Here is a 9,428-nt window from a genome sequence, read left to right as displayed (position 1 = left end):
AAAAGATCAAGAGGTGCCATCAGGTAATTCTTCTGGAATTCTGGAATGATATATTTTAAGTACTGAAGAATAAAACCTTTTATTCTAGAATAGTATATCTAGTGAAGATATTCTTCAAACATGAACAAGACTTTTACAGACAAACAAAAGCTGAGCAATTTCATCAGCACCAGACCTGTCCTAAAACAAATGCTAAAGACAGTTCTTTGATCTGATAGAAATGGATGTTAATGACCATCTGAAGGTACAAAACTCACTGATAATAGTAAATACACAGAAAAACACAGAATATTATAAAACTGTAATTGTGGTGTGTAAACTATTCATATATTGAGTAGAAAGACCAAAAGATAAAAATATCAAAAATAATAACACTGGCAACTAATAAAGCTATTGTACAACATGTGAATAGAAACAACAACAATTTAAAACGTGGGTGGATAAAGTTAAAGTGTACGGTTTTTGTTAGTTTTCTGTTTGTTTCTTTGTTGGTTGGTTTGTTTATACAATGTGTTAGGTTGTAATCAGTTTAAAATAATAGTTACGTTATATTGTTTTCAAGCCTCATGGCAATCTGAAATTTAAAAAAATACAATAAACACACAAAAAAGAAAAAAGAAATTAAAACATGCCACCTGAGAAAATCACCTTCACTGAAAGAAAGACAGAAAGGAAGAAAAGATGGAAAAGAAGGCCAGAAAACAAATCACAAAATGGCAGGGTAAGTCTTTACTTATCAATAATAACATGGAGTGTAAATGAACTAAACTATCCAATCAAAAGACAGAGTGGCAGAATAGATGAAAAACAAAACAAAACAAGACACAATGATCCTGTTGCTTACAAGAAGCACACTTAACCTATAAAGACACACACCAAGTAAAAATAAAATAATGGAAAAAGATATTTCTTCAAGTGGAAACCAGAAAAGAGCAGGAAGCTATACTTATATCAAACAAAATAGATTTCAAGACAAAAACTATAAAAAGAGAAACAGAAGGTTATTATACAGTGATAAAGGGGTCAATTAACACTCATAGTATATATCAATAATATTAGAGCTAAAGAGAGAGATCAACCACAAAACAATAATACAGGAAGACTTCAACACCTCACTTTCAGCACTGGACAGATCATCTAAACAAAATGTCAACAAAGAAACACTGGACTTAATCTGCACTATACACCAAACGGGCTTAATAGCTATTTACAGAAGAATTCCTCTAATAGTTGTAGAATGCACATTCTTCTCTTCAACACACAGGTGATTTTCAAGGATAGAACATATGTTAGGACAAAAAATCAAGTCTTAGAACACTCAAAAGAATTGAAATAATAAGTATCTTGTCTGACAATAATGAAATGAAACTAAAAATCAATGATTGGAGGAATCTGGGAAATTATATAAATACATGAAAATTAAACAACGTGCTTCTGAATGACCAATGGTTCAATGAAGAGATTAAGAAGAAAATTAAAAATTTTCTTGAAACAAACAATGAAAACAAAATACAGAAATCCTATGGAATACAGTGAATGCAGTACTAAGAGGAAAGTTTATAGCCCTAAGTGCCTAAATCAAAAAATGGAAAAACTTCAAATAAGCAATGTAACAATGCATCTTAAAGAAGTAAAAAAGTCATATAAATCTAAAGTCAAAGTTAGTAGAATAAAATGAGATCACAGTAGAAGTAAATGAAATTGAAATGAAAAAACAATACAAAAGATCAATGAAACAAAAAGCTTCATTTAAAAAAAAAAAACTGACAAACCTTTAGCTAGACTAAGAAAAAAAAAAGGGAGAAGACTAGATAACCAAAATCAGAGATGGAAAAGGAGACATTATTGAGGCTGGGTGTGGTGGCTCATGCCTGTAATCCCAACACTTTGAGAGGCCAAGGCAGGTGGATCACCAGGTGAGGAGATCGAGACCATCCTGGCTAACATGGTGAAACCCCATCTCTACTAAAAATACAAAAAATTAGTCAGACGTGGTGGTGGGCACCTGTAGTCCCAGCAACTGGGGAGGCTGAGACAGAAGAATGGCGTGAACCCGGGCAACAGAGCTTTCAGTGAGCCAAGATGGCATCACGGCACTCCAGCCTGGGTGACAGCGAGACTCTGTCTCAAAAAAAAGAAAAAAAGGAGACATTACAACCAATACCTGAGAAATTCAAATGATCGTTAGAGGCTACACTGACTGAGCAACTAAATGTCAATACATTGGGAAACCTAGAAGAAACAAATTCCTAGACACGTACAATCTACCCAGATTGAACCATGAAGCAACCCAAAACCTGAATAGACCAATAACAAGGAACAAGATTGAAATCATAATAAAAAGGTTCCCAGCAAATAAAAGCCCAGGACCCAATGGCTTCACTGCAAAATTTTACTGAACATATAAAAGGAACATATAGCAATCCTACTTAAACTATTCCAAAAAATAGAGGAGGGAATATTTCCAAACTCATTTTATGTCTCCAGTATTACCTTTGCACTATAACCAAACAAAAGCACATCAATAAACTACAGGCCAATATCTCAGATGAGCATTGATGCAAAAATCCTCAAAAAAATACTAGAAAAATGAATTCAGCAACAATGAAAAGATCATTCAACTTAAGCAACTGGTATTCATTCCAGGGATGCAAAGATGGTTCAACATACACAAATCAATCAATGTGATACATTGTATCAACAGAATGAAAGACAAAATCCATATGATCATTTCAATTAATGGTGAAAACTCATTTGATTAAAATTCAACAACTTTTTGTGATTAAAACCTCTCAAAAAGAAAATGTGAAGAAACATACCTTAGCACAATAAAAACTATATATGACAGACCCACAGCTAGTATCATACTGAATGGAGGAAAACTGGATAACTTTCTTCTCAGATGCAGAACACATTAAGGCTGCCCACTTTCACCACCATTATTCAATAGAATACTAGAAGTCCTAACCAGAGGAGTCAGACAAGAGAAAGAAATAAAGGGCATCCAAATTGGAAAGGAATAAGACAAATTACTCTTGTCTGCAGATGATCTGATCTTAGTTTGGGAAAAACCTAAAAACTCCACCAAAAAAAAAAAACTACTAGTATTGATAAACGAATTCAGTAAAGTTAAAGCATACAAAATCAACATACAAAAATCAGTAGCATTTCTACCTGCCAACAGCAAACAATCTGAAAAAGAAGGCAAGAAAGTAATCTCATTTACAATACTACAATAAAGTAAATTCCTAGGAATAAACTTAACCTAAGAAGTTAAAAACCTCTACAATTAAAAACTATGAAACATGGATACAAAAAAAATTGATGAGGACACAAAAATGAAAAGATATTCTATGTCCATTATTGGAAGAATCAATATTGTTAAAATGTTCATAGTACCCAGAGCAATTTACACATTTAGTGCTATCCCTATCAAAATACCAATGATGTTCTTCACAGAAATAGAGAAAACAATTCCAAAATTCATATGGAATCATAAAAAAAATCCAGAATAGACTAAGCCATCCTGAGCAAAATAACAAACTGAAAGTATCACATTATTTGACATCAAATTATACTACAAAGCTATATTAATCAGAACAGCATGGTACTGGCATAAAAAGAGAAACATAGACCAATGGAACAGAACAGAGAACCCAAAAATAAATCCCTACATCTAAAATGAACTCTCTTTTGACAAAGGTGCTTATAACATATGTTGGGGAAAAGGAAGTCTCTTCAATAAATGATGCTGTGAAAACAGGATATTCATTTACAGAAGAATGAAACTAGACCCCTCTCTCTCACCACATACAAAAATCAAAGCAAAATGGATTAAAGATTAGATCTAAGACCTCAAACTAGGAAATTATTGCAAGAAAACATTGGTAAATTCTCCAGGACATTGGTCTGGGCAAAGATTTCTTGAATAATTCCCTACAAGCACAAGCAACCAAAGCAAAAATGCAACAATAGTATCACTTCATGTAAAAGACTTGTGCACAGCAAAAGAAACAACAAAGCCAGGAGACAACCCACGGAATGGGAGAAAATATTTGCCAACTATTTATCTAACGAGGAATTAATGACCAGAATATACAATGAACTCAAACATTCTGTAACAAAACCTCAAAAACTCTGAATAAAAACTGAGCAAAAGATCTGAATAGGTATTTCTCAAAAGAAGACATACAAATAAACAGGTATATGAAGAGGTGCTCAACATCATTGATCGTCAGAGAAATGCAAATGAAAACTACAATGACAGGTCATGTGAACCCAGCTAAAATGGCTTTTACCCAAAAGGCAGGCAGTAACAAAGCTGGCAAGAATATGCAGAAAGGGAGCCCTCATACATTGTTGGTGGCAATGTAAATTAGTACAACCACTATGGAGAACAGTTTGATGGTTCCTCAAAAAACTAAAAATAGAACTACCATATGATCAAGCAATCCCACTCTTAGGTATATACCGAAAATCATTATATTGAAGATATATCTCCACTCCCATGTTTACTGAAGCACTAGTCAAATTAGTCAAGATTTGTAATATTTCCACAAACCAATGAGTGGATAAATAAAATGTAGTACACATCACAATGAAGTATTATTCAGCCATAAAAAGGATTTAACTCCTGTCATTTGCAACAACATGGATGGAACGGGAAGTCATTGTGTAATAAGCCAGTAAGTGAAATAAGTCAGACACGAAAGACAACCTTGTATGTTCTCACTTATTTGTGGAAGCTAAAAAAAATGAAAGCAATTGAATTCATGGAGATAGAGAGTAGAATGATGTTACAAGAGGTTGGGAAGGGTGGTGTTGGGGGAAGAGTAAGTAGGGATGGTTAATGGGTAGAAAATTATAGTTAGGTATAGTGAATAAGGTGTATCTGATAGCACAAAAGGATGACTATATTCAACAGTAATTTGTTTTACATTCTTAAATAACTAAAAGAGTATCATTGGAATGTTTGTAACCCAAAGAAAGGATAAATGCTTGAGGTGATCAATCTCCCATTTACCCTGATGTGATTATTAAATGTTGAATGCCTATATCAAAATATCTCATATACCCCATAATTATATACACCTACTATGTACCCACAAAAATTTAGAATAAAAATTTAAATGTATATTAAAATTATTTAATGATAAATTGAGTTAATTACTCCATTGAGAGGATGGCTGGGCTTGTTTCCAATTCCTGTATTTTCCCATAGCAATACAAGCAGACACCTGTAATTGTCAGATAAAATTTAAATACTGGATCGATGGTGCAACCACTATCCAGAGCATTGCAGAGACCATGGCAGAAAGGACTTAGAGAATCCTGCTCCCGTTGTAAAGCCTCCGCCCAGAAGTAGTACACTCTACTTTGGTTCACATTTCACCAACCATAGCAGGTTATATAGCCACCTCTAACTTCTCACTATACCGCTTGAAGGAGAGAGGACAGGAAATATAAGACATCATATTATATATGTACACAGGGCTTCACTTTCTAGTCATTTTTTTCATATATTTTTCTTTAGATTTCCTAATTCCAAAATGTAAGAAAACAATACTATCACTCCCATTTTACAGATAGGGTAACTTGAGGCATGGAGGTCTAGCTCATTATCACAAACTAATCAAAAATGGAAACTAAGTCCAACTTAAACTTGAACTATAATTGCTCTTTCTCTTTCTTTCTTCCTTTCCTTTTCTTTCTTTCTTTCTTCTTTTCCTTTTCTTTCTTTCTTTCCTTTCTTTCTTCCTTTATTCCTTTCTTCCTTTCTTCCTCCCCTCCCTCCCTCCCTCCCTCCCTCCCTCCCTCCCTCCCTCCCTCCCTTCCTTCCTTCCTTCCTTCTTTCTTTCTTTCCTTTCCTTTCCTTTCCTTTCTTTCTCTTCTCCTCTCTTCTCCTCCTTCTCCTTCTCCTTCTCCTTCTCCTCTCCTCTCCTCTCTTCTTTTCTTTTTTTTTTGAGACAGGATCTCCCCTTATCTTCCAAGTTGGAGTTCAGTGGCATGATCATAGGTCACTGCACCCTGGAACTCCTGGACTCAAGCAATCTTTGCACCTCAGCCTCCACTGTAGGTGCAACTACAGGCACACCCCACCAAGCCTAACTAATTTTAAAAATTTGTTTATAGAGATGGGGGTCTCACTATATTTTGCAGGCTCGTCTTTGACTTCTGGCCTCAAGTAATCCTCCTGCCTTGGCCTCCCAAAGTGCTGGGATTACAGCCATGAGCCACCATACTTGGCCTCTATTTCTGTTATTTCCAAATTAACGCTACTGCTTTGAAAGAGAATAGGACAGAATGAGGTTTATAAATGAAATATACATATATTACACAATATATATAACTTTCAAATATATATATATATATTTGAAAGGTACAAAATATAATAGAGGAGTTTTGTCAAAAAACATCTATTTACCTCTAGTTAGTACAGAGATATTTTTAAGTGATCATTATTCTTAATGATCATATACTTTCCAGGCAAGAATGGCAGTAAATACATGGAAGACACAACGCTGTAAAACTAAAGATATAGGCTGGGTGTGGTGGCTTGCGCCTATAATCCCAGCACTTTGGGAGGCCAAGGCAGGTGGATCACAAGGTCAGGAGTTCAAGACCAGCCTGGCCAACATAGTGAAACCTCATCACTACTAAAAATACAAAAAACTAGCTGGGCATGGTGGCACATGCCTGTAATCCCAACTACTTGGAAGGCTGAGGCAGGAGAATCGCTTGAACCTAGGAGGCAGAGATTGCAGTGAGCAGAGATCACACCACTGCACTCCAGCCTGGCGACAGTGCGAGACAAAAAAATAAAAATAAAAATAAACTAAAGATGCACACATATTACACATGTTATGAAGAAATAACAAAATAGTGTAGTGGAAAAAAAGCTGTATTAGTCAGGAGAAGGTATAGTTTATTCTTCAGAAACCCACATTCCCTAAAATGTGCTTTACACAACAAAAGTTTGTTTCTCACTCACAGCCCACAGCATGATCAGGAAACCTAAGTTCTAGCCCCCAAAACATCAATAAGTCGTTTGTCCATAAAATACTCATAAGAGCTGGGCATGGTGGCATGTGCTTGTAATCTCAGCTACTCAGGAGGCTAAAACAGGAGGATTGTGTAAGCCCAGGAGATCAAGACCAGCGTGAGAAACATAGCAAGACCCCATCTCAAAAAAAAAAAAAAGAAAGAAAGAAAACTTACAGGCACAAGATTTGTTCTGAGGATACAATCATATTAGGCTTTCAAGAGCCTTGAAACAGAAAGAAAACTTTAAAATGCATAGGAGGTATCTTTAAATGGCTGGAATAAAGGCTGAGAAACCTAGAGTAATATTAATGGCTGTGATGACAGACAAAGATGGGGCAGAAGGTGTAGGATGAGCTTTTGCAGTCTCTTCTCTAATCTCTCAAAATAGGTGTGTTTATTACATGCAAGACCACAAGGTATAGAAAGAAACATAAGATATAATTCCTGTTCTCAATGAGAAGACAACCTAGTCACAAAAAGGTAGCAAGTATAGAATATATTATGCTACTTTTCCTATACGTCTATTTGAAGTTTTAACTTAGTTGATTTGTTCAGCTAAAGGATAGAACATACCAGGTAATATATATTGCAGCCAAAATATTTGAGTAGCATCCTCAAGCCTAGGAAGAGATTCACATCAATGTGGAATATGCATGAAATATCCCTCTGCAGATTTTAAAATATATTGTGGGATAAAACTAAGCCAGGTCAAAGGAATAAGTCTCCCCATTCATGAATGTAGCCATTTTCTACTTAGGATTTTACAGATCTAATTGAGGAAGCAAAGGCTTGAAGATGGGGGAAAATTCCTATAACCTCCATTTCAAAGACTCCGAAAGGCTGAGTAATAAGAAGATACTCATTGAATGGGTTCATTCATTCAGCAAAGACCCTTTCAATGCTTCTGATAGGCCAGGAGCTGAATCTATGGGGTTTAGCTCTTGACTTTAGTCTATTCTCTGAGTGGTTCATTACTGCAGGGTGGCCCTGTGTGCATGAAGTGATAGCTCTCCATCCATCGTGTGCTGGGAGACTTTACTTTTGTTACCTAGGATCTGCTCAGTTATACTGGGGAAACTGAGGAAGCATAGCTGATTCAGTTAGTCACAAAATGCCAACAAGGTTAACTCTAGGCCTGGTTCAGTGGGTCACGCCTGTAATCCCAGCAGTTTGGGAGGCTGAAGCATGCAGATCATTTGAAGTCAGGAGATTGAGACTAGCCTGGCCAACATGGTGAAACCTCATCTATACTAAAAATGCAAGAATTAGCCAGGCAGGCTACAGGCTCACACCTGTAGTCCCAGCTAGTTGAGAGGCTGAGGCACAAGAATCACTTAAACTTGGGAGGCAGAGGTTGCAGTGAGCTGAGATCACTCCACTGCACTCCATCCTGGGTAACAGAGGGAGACTTGGTTTAAAAAAAAAAAAAAGATTCTTAACTTTTGGATTCTCTTTGTCCTAGAAATATCATCTGACTCATGAGAATCTTAACTAGTTTCAGATAAAGATGAGTTATCAACCACAGGTAGATTTAATAGAAAACAAATGGTGCTGCTTTCAGGCCCCTATTAGATTAACAAAATTAACAGAGGTACTTTATAACAGTCCTAGCAATGGGATGAGTGTATTAAAGTTGCCAGTCCTGCACCAACACACACACAAAACCCCCTTAGCAACAGAGATGACAGCTTGGTAACAGCAGCTGCTGCTTAATTGAAAACATTAGAAAAATATTACATTATATCTGTATCCCTTGTTTTTATGTTTATTTTCATCACAAGTGAGAAAATAACCCAGGAAGAATACAAAGGAAACATGAAACAAAGGTTTAAAACTAACAACGGTAATGGGTGAACTGTTGCTTGAAATTTAGTTTCTGGGGACTCATTCCAATGTCCTGTGAATGAGCAGTCTTTTTTGGTGCGCCAAGGTCCAGAATTTCTCTCATAATGTTGAATTTAGTTCCTGATAAACCCTTTACGTTTGGTTAACTCAGAGGACAAATGGCATACGTAGGTGTCTGTGTACATCTGTGTTTGTGTGTTGAGGAAGTGGTGTTCAGATTTTGAAGTGTCTCTTCATATACAGGGATAAATGTGGGGCACATAGTTATACTAATGTAAAGCTAGGAGTGCATGTTTTTGAACAATGACATGAGTCCCACCCTAATAAAGTAACCTATTTACATCAAAGCCAACATCAATGTACAGAGCACAATTAGGAGAGAGATAGTAAGGAAAGAGGAGTATACCTGCAATTTTATGCAGGCAGACTAAATGAAACAATGAACGCATACGGACACATTTGTGTCTTCAAATGTGAATCAGGAAGCAACCTTGGAGTTTGCTGGGCCTCCCATTCATTCAGACAGGACACTCAAAACT

The sequence above is a fragment of the Piliocolobus tephrosceles genome, chromosome 6 (genome assembly GCF_002776525.5).
Source record: "Piliocolobus tephrosceles isolate RC106 chromosome 6, ASM277652v3, whole genome shotgun sequence".
Taxonomy (NCBI): Eukaryota; Metazoa; Chordata; class Mammalia; order Primates; family Cercopithecidae; genus Piliocolobus; species Piliocolobus tephrosceles.
This window is presented reverse-complemented; position numbering follows the sequence as displayed.